Raw genomic sequence first — 17,390 nt, forward strand, 5'->3', positions numbered from 1 at the left:
CCCCACCCCCCCACCCCCCACCCCCCACCATGTCAACAAAGGTAAAAATGACCCAAAACTGAAAAAAAAGTCTTAAGTTTATTTATTAGTAACAAGCAGGCTCACATTAACACTGCAATGAAGTATTACTGTTACTGTGAAAATCCCCTAGTCGCCGCATTCCGGCACCTGTTCAGTACGTTGAGGGAGAATTTAGCATGGCCAATGCACTAACTAGTACGTCGTTTGAACTGTGGGGGAGGAATTTGGAGCACCCGGAGGAAACCCACGCAGACACGGAGAGAACATGCAGACTCCGCACAGACAGTGACCCAAGCTGGGAATTCAACCCAGATCCCTGGAGCTGTGAGGCAGCAGTGCTAACCATTGTGCCACCGTGCCACCCATGTTGCAGAATATTTTGGCATATCAAAGTCTTCATGCCTTCAATTGTTTGTAATTTTCATTAGTTTTCATTTTTTGTCTGTGACTGCTATTTATTTAATTAAATCTTTGCAGGAAATTCCAAGATTTGGGAAACTTTAACAGTTATAAGAAGCATACCTCAGTAATCCAATAATATTGTACTGACATCATTAATCATTGTATTATAATAAGGCTTGTAATAGTATACAGCTCATCATGATCATTGAATGTTTAAAATGCTTTTTGAAGTGTAATCACTGTTGTAGTGAAGGAAAACACAGTAAGAAGTTTAACAACACCAGGTTAAAGTCCAACAGGTTTATTTGGTAGCAAAAGCCATGTAATGAAGGAAACACAGCAGCTAATGTGAGCTCAACAAACTCCCACAAACAGCAATATGATCATGGCCAATTTATCTGTTTTTGAGATGTTAATTGAGGGATAAATATTGACCAGGACACCGGGGATAACTTCCTTGCTCTTCTTTGAAATAATGCCAAGATATTGTTTAGATCAACCAAGAAGGGGAATGGGCTGTTGATTTAATGGGCGCAATTTTCCCACCCGGCTGCGCTGGTTGAGTAACGGGGTGGGAAATTTAAGCAGGAGGCCAAAAACAGGAATTGTGACCAGCATCTGGCCGGTCATGATCTTCCTAGGCCATTTTTTCTGCTATGGCGCAAGGCTGATTACAATATTCATTTCCTCATTTAAATCTATTTAGCAAGCCCAGGACTGTATCCAGGCTCACTTATGTTTCCGACCCCGCCAATGAAGGTCCACACCAGCAGAAGCCATGTATTGTCCCCAGCAATGGGGACTAGTCGTAATGGCCTCGCTGGTAGGACTGGAGGCCATTGAGGCCTCCCAAGAGGGCGGAGGCAGGGGGTCAGTGCCCCTTCGGCAGTGGCAGCCTAGCACTCTGGCAGTGCCCACCGGGCACCCTGGTACAGCCTGGCACACTTTTAGTGCCCACCGGACAGTGCCAAGGGAGTGGGACCTGAGAGGGTGTGTCCTCACAGGGGATGGGGCCAGAAGGGGTGAAACCAGACCATGGGGGAAAGGTAGAGGGAAGGGAAGGGGGAACTCTGCATGGAGACAGCACTTGTAACAGTGCAATGATCCTCAGTGTTGGAATTTCCACCTTGATTTTTTTGTGCTCAAACCCTGGAGTGGGACTTGAATCTAGAATGTGGTGATTCTGAGTCAAATGTACTATCTACAGGGGCGGCACGGTGGCAAGTGGTTAGCACAGCTGCCTCACGGTGCCAGGGACCCAGGTCCAATTTTGGCTTTGGGTGACAGTGTGGAGTTTGCACATTCTTCCTGTGTCTACGTGGGTTTCCTCTCGGTGCTCCAGTTTCCTCCCACACTCCAAAGATGTGCGGCTTAGGTGGATTGGCCATGCTAAATTGCCCCTTAGGGTCAGGGAGGTCTGACATGGTAAATACGTGGGGTTACAGGAATAAGGCCTGGGTGGGATTGTTGTCAGTGCAGGCTTGATGGGCCAGATGACCTTCTTCTGCACTGTAGGGATTCTATGATTCTAACTGAGCCACAGTTGACACATATATAATTAATATATATAATATTATCTTCTATCACATGTATGTGTGTAAACTGATGAGTAGAACAGATTACAGAAATACCTTTCATGATGTTCTGTTTGATTTGTATGTAATATGGGTGGCATGGTGGCACAGTGGTTAGCACTGCTGCCTCACAGTTCCGGAGACCTGGGTCCGATTCCAGCCTTGGGTGATTGTGTGGAGTTTACATGTTCTCCCCTTGTCTGCGTGGGTTTCCTCGGGTGCTCCGGTTTCCTCCCAGAGTTCAAAGATGTGTGGATTAGGTTGATTGGCTATGCTAAATTGCCCCTTAGTCAGGATAAGTATGTGGGGTTACGGGGATAGGGCCTGGGTGGGATTGTCAGCCGGCTCAATGGGCTAAATGGCCTCCTTCTGCACCGTAGTGATTCTATGAATATTAAAGCTGTTATCTCTGACTCACTTAAACTACGAGATATTTCATAAGCTCAGGTATTAGAGGAGATTTTTCTAACGCCCTTTACTCATATCAGAGACTAGCACTGAAAACCTCTGACCTTGTCTTTGGCTGGGTTTCTCCATGGCCACTGCAGTGAATCAAGTTTTGGCTGAATGCCAGATTCTCCATTCTTGTTGGCAGCGCAGCGGGTATGGACGAGTACAGAGAATCCCGCCCGAAGTAACAGTTTCTCCAAAGAAGTCACACTCTGAAGGTTTTAAATTTGTATAGACTTGGTCTAATAATTAATCCTGACAACAAGTTTCTCACTGAATTTACATAGGAAATGTTCTGATAATTCTGAAGGTAGAAAGTATGCTAAAAAAAAACCTGGATCTACTTCCCACAAGCTAAAACAGTTAGTTAAATGTATTTACCTTTGGATGAATTACAGATAGTTTGGTGAAACACATACAACTGTACTAACTGTTTCAAAAACAGAAAATGCTGGAATATCTCAGCAGGTCTGACAGCATCTGTGGGGAGAGAATAGAGCCAGCATTTCAAGTCTGGATGACCCTTTGTCAGAGCTAACAAAGAGCCTTTGTCAGAATTATTTGAAGCAAAACGTAAACTGTTATTCTCATCCCTTAATTATCAAATCTGGACCTATAGACTTCTTTTCACACCTTCAGCATGATGATCAAAATCAGATCTAAGTACTTATCTTGTACATCATCTTAAATGATGTTTGCTAATTGTTATAGACAGGCTTGTAGCATTTTCCTTTGTGGTGTTTACATTTGAACAGTGCCTAAAATATTGACAGGCAATTAATTTTGGCAATATTATGTGCATGTATCTTTCTACATACTGTTGTGTGGAGGAGTCTTCCTGAACAGTCACTGAAATAATCATATGGCATCTTGCAAAAATGGGTAACTACCAAGTAGATTAACGAATGAACGGTTTAAGGTAACTATGTACAAACAGTGATAATAAGGCTACCGTACTCCATGACTCTGGACTCCTAACTGGCAAGGAAAACCTTAGCCCCAGGATTCGTGTGCTCTGGCCTAATTGGCTCTATTTGGATCACATGACCCTCTGAGGACTTGCCCCTTAAAGGGTCCCACTACCACATTCCTCCCCTGTTAAGCTCCCGATTAACACATTTCAATTGAATGATTTACAATATTACTTAACAATTGTATCTCAAACACAGTCCCTAATAAGGTAAGCCGGTCCGGAGACTTTCTGATCCTTTGGGAGCATTCTGTTTTGTCTCCCGGCCAAATTTGTAAATACGGGATCTAATCGTGTTCTAATACGTCTGCCCATCAGTAAATCGGCAGGTGTAACATCTGTGGTGACATGATAGGCGAGATTTTACGACCTCACTCGGGCAAGGCTTGTAAAATCCCGCACGAGGCCAATGGAAAATTCTGTTGTGCAAGCCTCACCCACCCCGATTCTGGCCGAGGTGTTGTTCTGTAGGCAATCAGGAAACGGACCAGTTTGGTTTGTGGAGAAGTTGATGACTGTTTCTTCATATTTGAACACTCTCTCTGCCAGCTCATCTGAAGCAGGGTGGTAGGGTGCCAGTCGAATATGTTGAACACTGTTGATTGTCATGAAATGTTGGAACTCTTCACTAGTGAAAGCGGTCCCATTATTGGACACTAGAACCTCAGGCAACCCATGGCTGACAAATGTCTGTCACAATTTCTCCTCCATTGCTGGTGAGGTTGTGGATTTCATTTCACATATATCCAACCACTTGGAGTGTGCATCTATTATGAGCAGGAGCATGGTGCCCATGAATGGGCCTATAAAATCGATGTGTCGTCGCACTCATAGTCAACCTGACCAGTCCCATGGGCGCATTAGGGCCGCAGATGGCTATTTTTGCTGCATTGACATTGGTCACATTGTTTGACCAGATTCTTGATGTCGGTATCTATCCCGGGCCACCACACATAACTTTGTGTGAGCATCTTCATTTTTGTCATCCCAGGATCGGCACAATGCAACTCTTGTAACAATAATTTTCTAGTAGGAGTGGGAAAGACCAGCCTGCTCCCCATAATAATACACCATCCTCACAACTTAACACATCATTTCTTATCAGCAGAGCCTGAATTGCTCAGACCTGTCATCATACTGCCAGCCGCGGACAACCATGTGTTTAACTCGAGATAATATGGGTTAGATTCATAGAATCCCTACAGTGCAGAAGGAGGCCATTCGGCCTATCGAGTCTAAACTGACCACAATCCCACCCAGGCCCTATTTCCATAACCCTTCATATTTATCCTGCTAATCCCCTGATGCTAAGGACAATTTGGCATGGCCAATCAACCTAACCAGCGCATCTTTGAACTGTGGGAGGAAACCGGAACACCCGGAGGAAACCCACACAGACACAGGGAGAATGTGCAAACTCCACACAGACAGTGATCTGAGGCCAGAATTGAACCTGGGTCTCTGGTGCTGTGAGGCAGCAGTGCTAACCCCTGTGCCACCGTGCCGTTCTTTCTGTCACACCGACACTGGGAATATATTAAGAATGTTTAAGGCAAGAATAGTTTCTTGTGGTACTGGTGGAGGTGGTAACTTTTGGGTAGGGGAAGACAGCTTAAAGCGCCTGCATTTGAAAGTGCGTGCCTGGCCTATGTTCAAAAGTATACTCATAGGCTGCTAGCAATAGAGCCCAGTGTTGGTCCCTCACTGAAGCTATGGGAGGAATGACCTTATCCTCCTTAAAAAGGTCCAATTCAGGTTTGTGGTTGGTGACTACTATGAAATATCACCAATAGACGTACTGATGGAACTTCTTCATTCTGAAAATGACAGCTAATCCCTCCTTTTCGATTTGGGAGTAAGCTTTCTCAGCATCAGTTAGCGTCCTCAACACATAGACATTAAGCCTTTCTGCTCCATTTTCTGCGATAAAACTACTCCAATTCCAAGTGGAGATGCGTCACTGGTAAAAATCATCTCTTTTGAGGACTCAAAAATGAACCAAGAGACTGCAATGCCAGTTTAACCTGTTCAAAGGACTCTTTCTAAAGCTCTTTCCTATACCACCTCTGATGCTTCTTGAGCAGTGTGTGTAGGGGTGCCATCACTGTAGAAAGATTAGGAATAAATCTCCCATAAAATATTTCAATTCCGATATATTTCTGAGTGGCAGTGCTTCTTTAATTGCTTTTTTCTTCTCCATAGGGTGCAGACTTTTTGCGACTACTTTGAACCTTAAGTACGTTACTTTATGGGCCTGGAAAGTACATTTCTCCATTTTTAGCCTCACTCTGGCCTTCTTAAGTCTCTTTAAAAGATCTTCGAGATTTGCCAGATGCCCCTCTACAGATGCTCCTGTAATCAGTGCATCATCCAGATAGACAACCACTTTTGTTAATTCCTGTAGAATCATAGAAACCCTACAATGCAGAAGGAGGCCATTCGGCCCATCGAGTCTGCACCGACCACAATCCCACCCAGGCCCTACCCCCATATCCCTACATATTTACCCACTAATCCCTCTAACTCACACATCTTAGGACTCTAAGGGGCAATTTTTAGCATGGCCAATCAACCTAACCCACACATCTTTGGACTGTGGGAGGAAACCGGAGCACCCGGAGAAAACCCACGCAGACACGAGGAGAATGTGCAAACTCCACACGGACAGTGACCCAAGCCGGGAATCGAACCCAGGTCCCTGGAGCTGTGAAGCAGCAGTGCTAACCACTGTGCTACCGTGCCGCCCACCTTTTCATTGTGCACTGGAAAATTACACACGCCAATGAGACTCCGAAGGGAATCTGAGTATACTGGTATCAGCCTTTGTGGGTATTTATTGTAACAAATTCTCTAGATGCCTCATTTAACTCTAATTGTTGGTACAAATGGTTCATGTCAAGTTTAGTATATATTGGGCCTCCTGCTAATTTGACATACAAATCTTTAATTCTTGGTATTGGGTATCAATCTAATTTTGTTGCTTGATTGAAGATGAGTTTGTAGTTCCCACTTATCCTAATGGTCCTGTCTGGCTTAACCATGGGCACTACTGGATCCGCGCATTCTGAAAACCGTACAGGCTTAATGATGCCTAATTCTCCCAGCTGCCTGAGTTCTGACTCAACATTACTATATAAGGCTTAGGGCACAATTCGGGTTCTGCAGAGCTTGGACATGGCCTCAGGATCCATGTTAATCTTTGCTTTTAGGTCAAGTATCTTGCCTAACTCATCTTGGAACACCACCTGGCATTTTCTTAAGACATCATGTAAGTTTTAATCATTGATCTTAAAGAGTTCAGCCAATTTAATCTAATTTGGTGAAGCCAATCTCAGCCGAAGGTCCTTGGCCTTCTGCTAGTATTAGAACTAGCTGAGCTGACTGATGCCAGTAGCTTACGAGCGTTGTTGTTTAGCCTGGCTGTCATGTTTCTTAGCTTTAGGGGCATGACCTCATTTGTAAACTTTTATATGTTTGGTCTCCTACAACTAGCGGAGGCATCCGTGTCCACCTCCATTCTGGATGGCTGGCCATTTACTATCAACACAATCATAATTGGGACTGTCTTGTCCCCCTTGATGTTGTTTAACCTGTATACTTCAGAATCGTTTTCAGGGTTCTTCTCAACACTGCACACTGGAGTCAGAGTTTTTTTTTGTTGTTCCCCGGCAGGCTTTGCTTAGTCTTGCATTTGCTCCTAATGTGTCCCCTCAAATTGCAGACGTAACATGTAGCTGCCCTGAACTTACATCTCTTCTGGAGGTAATTTCCCCCAAACAGGTCACATTCTTCATAGCTCCTGGTTTGTAGACCAACTTCCCTATACATCTGCACTCTCTTTTGCCCAAAGCCTCTTTGATCATTACTTCCTGTGCCGTTCTCTCTGGTACATTGACTACCAGTGAATTGCCACCAAACTTGGTGGACTTCTCCTGCTTGCATGCTCTGCAGCTCCATTGTAACCTACCTCCCCCCAATTTGGCACTTATTTGCCTTCTTTAACGTAATCTCTGCCTCTGCTAATAATTTCTTTTGTATAGTCATGTTGTTAACATCACACACTAACTTATCTCTCAACATGTCATTGAGTGCAGACCCAAGCTTGCACTGTCCAACCATTTGTCTTAGACGTGCCATGAACAGTGCTATTGATTCCCTTGGGGTTCTTGTCAGCGAATTAATTTTGTAGCACTGCATTATCAATGAAGATTTCAAGTGCTTTGACTAATTCCACAAGCTCCATGAATGTTTTGGAATCGGGGGCATCAGGAGTTGTCAGACTCCTTATCAGGCTATAGGTTGGAGTCCTGCTAATCCTGCCTCCCCTCCTCCATTTTTTGGTGTTAACAAAAGTGTAGGCGTATGATATATTGCACCCATTGTTCTGTGTTAGGGTTGAAAGGGTCTAGTTTTACAAAAATGGGCATTTTGACACTCACAGATTGCAGAACAAGTTTGCTTCAAATAGGCTTCCACACGAGGTCTGCTCTCCCGATTTCTGCAGCAGTAAGAAGGTACTCCAATTGATCCTCTTTCAAAGATGGGCAACCACTAAGTAGATTAACGAATGAATGGTAAATAATTAAGTACAGGGAGTGATAATAAAGCTATCGTACTCCACAACTCCAGACTCTTAACTGGCAATGAAAACCCACACTCAGCGCCAGGATTCGCACGCACTGGCCTGATTGGCCCACAGGATCAAATGGCCCTCCAAGAACCTACCCCTTAAAGGGGCACGCTACCACAAATCACATCAGTCTTGTAACACATCTGTAAATAATTGATATGTAAGCAAAGACTTGCACTGATATTTTAATATCAAAAACATCTAAACGTACATGACAGCATTGATCAATGAGTTGTGCTTAGGGGACATCTATTCTATCACCATGTTAACAATAATTACATTTGCACATGCTGTAGTGCTTATTCTCATATAAAAATCCTTGCAACAATTAAATAATATTTCGTACAGCTTTGACATTTGAAGTTGCTTGGGATGTTTTTTTAATTACTGATTTAAATACCATTACTTTGAGGGATATCTTTTGGCTTATTTTTATCATCAACATTGGACTCGCAAAACCTGTTCCTTTTTATGGTTACCAAGGATTAATAGCAGTTCAGACTTTTTAGTTTCATTGATTTCATGGACAAAATTCAGCCCTCAAAATGAGCAATGATTATGTTAAGTCATAAGTAGAGGCCCAACATAAATGTGCCGAAAGCCCTATCAACGTGTCTATCTTAACAAGCAATTGTCCATTAATTAAATAGGACCAATTAGATTGGCCATGTGATTAGCTGAAAACAATGAAATGCCCATAAGCAACAAGAAATAAATCTTTCACATGATCTCTATTGGCCGATGAGATATCCTTGAAAGTATCTTGAGGTTTTAAAATGTCACACTATGTCAATGAGATTGCTCAACAGGGAATAATATTATTATAAAGGACATTGATTTTGTATAGTTATAAATGCATGATAAGAAAAGTTGCAACAAACCTAGGTTGAATGATCGAGTTGAGAAAAGGTTCAATTATATGTAAACTTTCTCAGATCCTAGCCAAAATTTTTAAAAATAAAGTTAGAACAAAGAACAATAGAGCACAGGACAGGCCCTTTGGCCCACCAAGCCTGCAATAATACACAGTTTCTATCCCTCTGTTCACCTCCCATTCATGTGTCCATCAAGCTACACCTTGAACGTTGCTAACGTGCCTGCTTCCACCACCTCCACTGGCAGTGCGTTCCAGGCACCCACCACCCTCTGTGTGAAAAACCTTCCCTGCACATCTCCCCTAAACTTACCATCTCTCACCTTAAATCTGTGCCCTTGTAGTCGGCCCTTTCACCCTGGGAAAAAGCAGCTTTAGCAATCTCTCTCTTTCATGGCTGTTGTAGATTAGAGAAACAATTATAATTTTGCATTCAGGTGGTTAAGCCAGATAATTGTGTCAGGAGAGTGTATCGCTTTAATGTCCCTTTTGCATTTTAAAACCAGGCACTGAGTCATTATGTGTCCATGGTATGTGCTGGGTGACCACAGACACACACCGGAGAGGTTATAATTTTCCATTTGTGCATTAGATAGCTACATCTGCCATAGTTTGATTGGATATGGTTTAGGGTTGCCCGCAGAAGGCCAGGTATTTTGATTTGATTTGATTTATTATTTTGTCACGTGTATTAGTATACAATGAAAGGTTTCTTGCACGCTATACAAACAAAGCATATCGTTCATAGAGAAGAAAACGAGAGAGAGACTGTAATGTAGTGTTACAGTCATAGCTAGGGTGAAGAGAAAGATCAACTTAATGCAAGGTAGGTCCATTCAAAAGTCTGATGGCAGCAGCGAAGAAGCTTTTCTTGAGTACCTTTTTCCCGACGGAAGGAGGTGGAAGAGAGAATGTCCAGGGTGCGTGGGGTCCTTAATTATGCTGGCTGCTTTGCCAAGGCAGCGGGTAGTGTAGACAGAGTCAATGGATGGGAGGCTGGTTTGCATGATGGATTGGGCTACATTCATGACCTTTTGTAGTTTCTTGTGGTCTTGGGCAGAGCAGGAGCCATACGGAGCTGTGATACAACCAGAAAGAATGCTTTCTATGGTGCATCTGTAAACGTTGATGAGAGTTGTAGCTGACATGCCAAATTTCCTTAGTCTTCTGAGAAAGTAGAGGCGTTAGTGGGCTATCTTAACTATAGTGTCAGCATGGAGGGACCAGGACAAGTTGTTGGTGATCTGGACACCTAAAACCTTGAAGCTCTTGACCATCTTCTGCATCAGGTCTTTATAACTTCTTGTGAGCACCATTCTGTTTTCCAAGCTTCACAAGAGTTGAAGTCTATTGGCAAAGGTTAAGCACATTGCAGGTTGGAGTTTTACTTCAAAACAAAGGTTGGAAAAAAAGGAGAAAGTGAGGCTAAGAATGTCAGCAGATGCTCCATGATCAATTAAAGGTGAGATGACAACTGATGCCTAGGCTTTGAAAAGATACAAAAGCTTTCCTTCAAAGAATTAAAAGGAATATGTGATTTCAATTGCCAAACAAAGTAAAGCTGTAATGATTCACATTGCAAGATAAATGATAGTTCCTGATCAAAGATTAGAGTTTGCAGCAAAACAGTATTATTGGGTAGATTGATGAGGGAAGCTCATTAATATTACTCATTCATAGGCAAAAGGCAGAATGGGAGTCCATAACCATTAACTATACAGGCAGACTAAATAGTATGCATTACCAGACCTGGTGAAAGCATTATAAAGAGGTCAAATGAATGACCAAAGTCTTCACAATGAAATTTCAGTGAATGAAGATTCTACGGATTAATATGTTTAAACTAAGATTGTTTCTATATTGAACAATAGATCTCAGGATGCTGAGTTAACTATTGATAAAAGATCACTGTAGCTTAATAAGATGTTGGAAACATCTAGTAACTTTGTGGATAAACAAATGCACTGAGAGACAGAGCAGTGGCAGCCTTCTACCTTGTAAGATAATGGTTTATGCCACGGTAGTCACCTATGTCTTAAGCTTCGGTCAGTGTTGCTTAGGACCACCAATCTGGCATGGCAATCTGCTGTCTTTACAGTGGGCTGAGGTGGCTTCTCTTGTTATGATGGATTTGGTCCACTTTTTGAGCATACACTCTTAAGTTACAGACAACCATTGAAGCACATGGACCATACTGGGTCAGCACCTTACCAGGTAGGTGGTAGGTGATCCTAAGTGTTCCTTTCACCACTGGAGGCAGCCCATAATACCCGATTGAGTTCGGTTTATTAATCATAACAGCTATCTCCCATGTTAATACTCTGCAGCAATACTGGTGTATTCTCTCCAGGAGGAAAGACTGGACAATGTTTATGGAGGACCTGAGCCACCAAAATGTAGCTCAGGGCCACCCTCCCCTTCTCAATCTCCTCAGTTAAATTGAAAAGAATTTGGCAGCAGCTTGTTTGCAGGATATGTCTGAAAGATGACATATTTAGACATCAGTCACCTTTGGGCTCCATTCAGAGTTTTTTGTTGAGGTTTACTCCCTTGTGGATATCTTGGGAGAGTGGAAGCATAAGGCAGTGGAGCTATTTGCCATAGGTGGGAGTTTGGTTCTCTCTCTGCAAACTGCTGAATATTTAACAAATTTATAATGCTGAGTGACAATAATGCATCCCCCTAAATACACAATTTTCTTTCAATTTCTCAGCCAATATATCTTAGAAAAACAAAAGTGTAATGTTAAGCACTGCTCTCTGAATTTTCAGTCAAGTATGTTAACCTATTAATTTTCTTGAAAGAACTTTTCTTCAAATTCAGCCTCTGGCATCACATTTCCATTTTTTTCTGCTTTGTTCCTTTATTTGAAATCTACAATTTTAGAACAGATAGATTGGAGCTTAATATTTCTGTCAATAATGCCTTTCAATATATGTACTAATTTACATTTCTTACTGCATCTCTTGTGTGTCCAACAGTTCAATGTGATGCATCTATTGTGTGGGGGAAGGAAGCATGCTTTCCACTTATGTGCCAGTTTTCTTCTCATTTTCAACCTATATCACTGGCCAGTAGCAATGCAAAAAAGATGGCCAAATGTGTAAGCCTATCAGTCAGTACACAGCCTCCCCATTGGCAAGACCTCAGCTGAACCTTCCCATGGATTTGTACAGAAACCTGGTCCCTTGTGGCCCCAGGTTAAAGCTAACTCAGAGAATGTTTGGGTCCAGGACATGGAGTGTGCCCACTGGCACTGGACAGGCCTTGGCACTCTGAGTTCCAATTTCTCCACAAATTACTGGTTGATTTGCTCCACTGTGTTGTTAGGATCACCAAGGCCATTCTTGTCCTGAGGCTCCTAACTGAACTTAATATTGATCTCAGATTTGTTGGTATCATGGTATCACAATTTTATTTGGAATTATTCCTACCTCTGCCATTTTGGGCTAATAATTAATGTCATGGATGATCCTGGTAATTAGGTGCTTTATGATCCTAATGTGACTCCTAACCTTGAAGACCCAGAAATGAACTAATGAAGCTGTGGAGTCTCACACCAGCAGGGAGTGAATGGTTTCTGCTAGTCTTTTGAAATCTGTTTTGGCATTCTTGTCATCCACTCTCCCCTTAGTGTCATGAAGGCACATTAAGGACGCAGAGTTGTTTCGACTCAGAATAGTTCACTCATTCAAATGTGTGGAAGCTGAATCAGTATCCATGGTCCCTAAAGCTACACTGCCATTAGCATCTTAAAAACTAAGATGGTAATTCCCAAGCATAACTGGATGACAATGTCCTCTTCTTTGGCTTAATCTTATGTAAAAAAAGTAAACATTTTGTTCACTGAATTCATTTTGTCTCTTTGTTCCCCTTTCTAATCCATTTCCCCCAACTTCTTCTCCATCTTTTGCTCTGTTCTATCCTTTCCTTTCATCAGTTAAGGAGATAGGTAAGTCATTGAACATCATGTTCATGAGGTTCCAAAAATGGTATTGAGATCACTTGTATAAAAGCCCAATAGTGCCACTGGCCGCCAAACCTGCCCAATTTCTGGCCCAATATAAACAAAATTAAAAATTTTTGTTTAATAGTGGAACATTCCTCTTTTCATAGAAAAAGCCTGTTTTTCTCTGCATTGAAAACACAATTGTGCATTCCCACTATTTCATTAGCAGTTTGTCAACTTGGGACATCCAATTCCCCAGTTTCTTCTGAAAGCAACTATTCAAGACATTGATGGAAGATGCGACCTTTAAAGTTTGATTACGTGTGAGAAGCTGTCAATGGTTATACTGACAATGGCAGTAAGGTTTTGTGGGGAGGAGAAATGTGAAATTGGTAGATGGGGTAAAAGGTCTAAATTTAAAGTATATAAAATAGGTTACTATTATAAATTTTTTATTCAGACCTTTTTGCCAATTTTCTCCTTTCTTCTTGAATACAATGACATCTCCCTTGGGTGACAGTCATCTTTTCATAGTTTGCGTTTTTAGTCAAAGGCCCAACCTTTGAAAATTGATTATCTATAAAAGTTGTTGCTGTCGCCAAGTTGCTGATGACTCCTGCACCTCCTTGATCACAACAGAATGAATACACTCTAACATTCCAACTGGTTCACCTGAAAGGCACTTAATCGAGTAATTTTGCTATGCTACAGGAAATAATAACCACATGCCCACAAGTGGAAATAGGATCCAGGTCTTCCCTGAGATGAACTTCTTCTGTTAACAGAGTGCAACTGTGGAAATTTGGAGGTCAAGATAGAGAATGGTCACGGCAACAACTCCAGAGGGCACACATCTTGAAGACATCTGAGACCTAATTCGAACCAATGAGTGAAGAATCTGATAGAATGGGCAGGAATAAACTTGATGTCAGTCGCAGTGGTAGAAAAGAATGGTGCAATGGATGAACGCTGCTAACCATTACTAAGATTTGAGGAAGAAAAGGAGCAGAAGTGTTAAGAGGAAACTTTGTAGAAGCTTTAAGGCATTGTTTGGTCAAGAGATGAAAATAACAACTGCCAGAGAGCCAGGGGACAGGAACTGAATGTTATTGTTATCTGTGGGTTTAAAGACGTTATGATAGATGAAATTGCTTTAGGATGCTTCAGATAATCCAACATGGCAGATGCAAGAAGTTCAATTTTACAAGGCAGAACAACAGCCATGACTAAACCAAGTTGCCATGTCAGGGATAAACAAAACAATGTTATTTCCCACAAACGGGAAGTTTCATAAGTTTATGACTAAACAACCATGAGATTTATGGAAAAGTTGAACTCTCAGTAATGTTTTTTTCTGAATTAAAACTCAAAAGTTGCATTTTTGATACAGTTTCTGAACAAAGCTTGTATCAGCTACCAGTATGAGTCAGATTAGAACATAGAACATTACAGTGCAGTACAGGCCCTTCGACCCTCAATGTTGCGCCGACCAGTGAAACCAATCTAAAGCCCCTCTAATCTACACTATTCCAATATCATCCATATGTTTATCCAATAACCATTTGAATGCTCTTAATGTTGACAAGTTCACTACTGCTGCAGGCAGGGCATTCCACGCCCTTACTACTCTCTGAGTAAAGAACCTACCTCTAACATCTGTCCTATATCTCTCACCCCTCAATTTAAAGCTATGTCCCCTCGTGCTAACCATCACCATCCGAGGAAAAAGGCTCTCACTATCCACCCTATCTAATCCTCTGATCATCTTGTATGCCTCTATTAAGTCACCTCTTAACCTTCTTCTCTCTAACGAAAACAACCTCAAGCCCCTCAGCCTTTCCTCATACGATTTTCCCACCATACCAGGCAACATCCTGGTAAATCTCCTCTGCACCCTTTCCAACACTTCCACATCCTTCCTATAATGCGGCGACCAGAACTGTACGCAATACTCCAAGTGCGGCCACACCAGAGGTTTGTACAGTTGCAACATGACCTCCTGGCTCCGAAACTCAATCCCTCTACCAATAAAAGCTAACACACCATACGCCTTATTAACAACTCTATCAACCTGGGTGCCAACTTTCAGGGATCTATGCACATGGACACCCAGATCCCTCTGTTCATCCACACTACCAAGTATCTTACCATTTGCCCAGTACTCTGTATTCCTGTTACTCCTTCCAAAGTGAATCACTTCGCACTTTTCTGCATTGAACTCCATTTGCCACCTCTCAGCCCAGCTCTGCAGCTTATCTATGTCCCTCTGTAACCTGCCACTTCCCTCCGCACTGTCTACAACTCCACCGACTTTAGTGTCATCCGCAAATTTACTAACCCATCCTTCCACGCCCTCATCCAGGTCATTAATAAAAATGACAAACAGCAGTGGCCCCAAAACAGATCCTTGCGGTACACCACTAGTAACTGAACTCCAGGATGAATATTTCCCATCAACCACCACCCTCTGTTTTCTTACAGCTAGCCAATTCCTGATCCAAACCACTAAATCACCCTCAATCCCATGTGTCCATATTTTCTGCAAAAGCTTACCATGGGGAACCTTATCAAACACTTTGCTGAAATCCATATACACCACATCAACCGCTTTACCCTCATCCACCTCTTTGGTCACCTTCTCAAAGAACTCAATAAGGTTTGTGAGGCACAACCTACCCTTCACAAAACCGTGCTGACTATCCCTAATCAAATTATTCCTTTCCAGGTGATTATAAATCCTATCTCTTATAATCCTTTCCAATACTTTGCCCACAACAGAAGTAAGGCTCACCGGTCTATAATTACCAGGGTTGTCCCTACTCCCCTTCTTGAACAAGGGGACAACATTTGCTATCCTCCAGTCTTCTGGCACTGTTCCTGTAGACAATGACGACACAAAGATCAAAGCCAAAGGCTCTGCAATCTCCTCTCTAGCCTCCCAGAGAATCCTAGGATAAATCCCATCCGGCCCAGGGGACTTATCTATTTTTACCCTTTCCAGAATTGCTAACGCCTCCGCCTTATGAACCTCAATCCCATCCAGTCCAACAGCCTGCATCTCAGTACTCCCCTCGACAACACTGTCCCTCTCCAGTGTGAATACCGATGAAAAATATTCATTTAGTGCCTCTCCTATCTCTTCAGACTCCACGCACAACTTCTCATTCCTGTCCTTGACTGGCCCTAATCTTACCCTAGTCATTCTTTTACTCCTGACATACCTATAGAAAGCTTTAGGGTTTTCCTTGATCCTACCTGCCAAAGACTTCTCATGTCCCCTCCTGGCTCTTAACTCTTTCTTTTGGTCCTTCCTGGCTAACTTGTAACTCTCAAGCGCCCTAACTGAGCCTTCACATCTCACCTTAACATAAGTCTCCTTCTTCCTCTTCACAAGAGATTCAACCTCCTTAGTAAACCACGGTTCCCTCACATGTCTGCTTCCTCCCTGCCTGACAGGTACATATTTATCAAGGACGCGTAGTAGCTGTTCCTTGAACAAGTTCCACATTACAATTGTGCCCATCCCCTGCAGTTTCCTTCCCCAACCTATGCCAGCTAAATCTCGCCTAATCACATCATAATTTCCTTTCCCCCAGCTATAACTCTTGCCCTTTGGTATATACCTATCCTTTTCCATAGCTAAGGTAAACATAATCGAATTGTGGTCACTGTCACCAAAGTGCTCACCTACCTCCAAATCTAGTTAGTACATAAGCACGACACTTTTTAAATTTGTGTCATGTGCCTACTGCCCTTGCCCTATGGCTTTGGAAATGGAGTTGAAATAAGTTTTGTGAGTTGCTGCAGTGCATTTTGTAGCTTGCATATACCAGTGTGCTGGTGGTGAATAGGGTGATAAAAAAGCAGGCTGCTTTGTCCTGGATGGTGTTGAGCTTCAAGTGTTGTTAATGCTGCACCCATCCGGGCAAGTGAGGAATATTTAATCACACTCTTGCCTTGTACCTTGTAGATGGTGGAAAGGCTTTGGAGAGTCAGGCAGCAAGTTACTCATCACTGAATACCCAACTTCTGACCTGCTCTAGTGACAACAGTATTTATATGTCTGATTCAGTTAAGTTTTGGGTCAATGATAATCTCCAGTTTGTTGATGGTTGGGAATTCGGCAATTGTAATCCCATTAAAAACCAAAGGGAGGTGGTTAGGCTCTCTCTTGTTAGAGATGGTCATTGCATGGCAATTGTGTTGTGTGAATGTTACTTGCCATTTATCAGCCCAAGGCTGAATGTTGTCCAGGTCTTGCTGCATATTAACATAGACTGCTTTATTATCTGAGAAGTTGCAAATGGAACTGAACACTGTGCAATTATCAGCATCATCACTTCTGACATTATCATGGATCAAACTTCATTGATAAAGAAATTGAAGATGTTTGGGTCTGGCACACTAACTCTTACAGTGAAGCCCTGAGACATTGGCCTCCAACAACCACAGCCATCTTTCTTTGAAACTCAGTGGAGAGTTTTTCCCTTGGTTCCAACTGACTTCGTTTTAATGATGGC

At 42.5% G+C, this 17,390-nt stretch overlaps 1 protein-coding gene across 1 annotated transcript in view; it reads left to right on the top strand.

The window, feature by feature from the left end:
* mybbp1a (MYB binding protein (P160) 1a) overlaps positions 1–17,390 on the top strand; it is a 124,999-nt gene that overhangs the window by 237 nt on the left and 107,372 nt on the right. The gene's annotated exons all lie outside the window — the stretch shown is intronic.

This window comes from Mustelus asterias, chromosome 12 (genome assembly GCF_964213995.1).
Source record: "Mustelus asterias chromosome 12, sMusAst1.hap1.1, whole genome shotgun sequence".
NCBI lineage: Eukaryota > Metazoa > Chordata > Chondrichthyes > Carcharhiniformes > Triakidae > Mustelus > Mustelus asterias.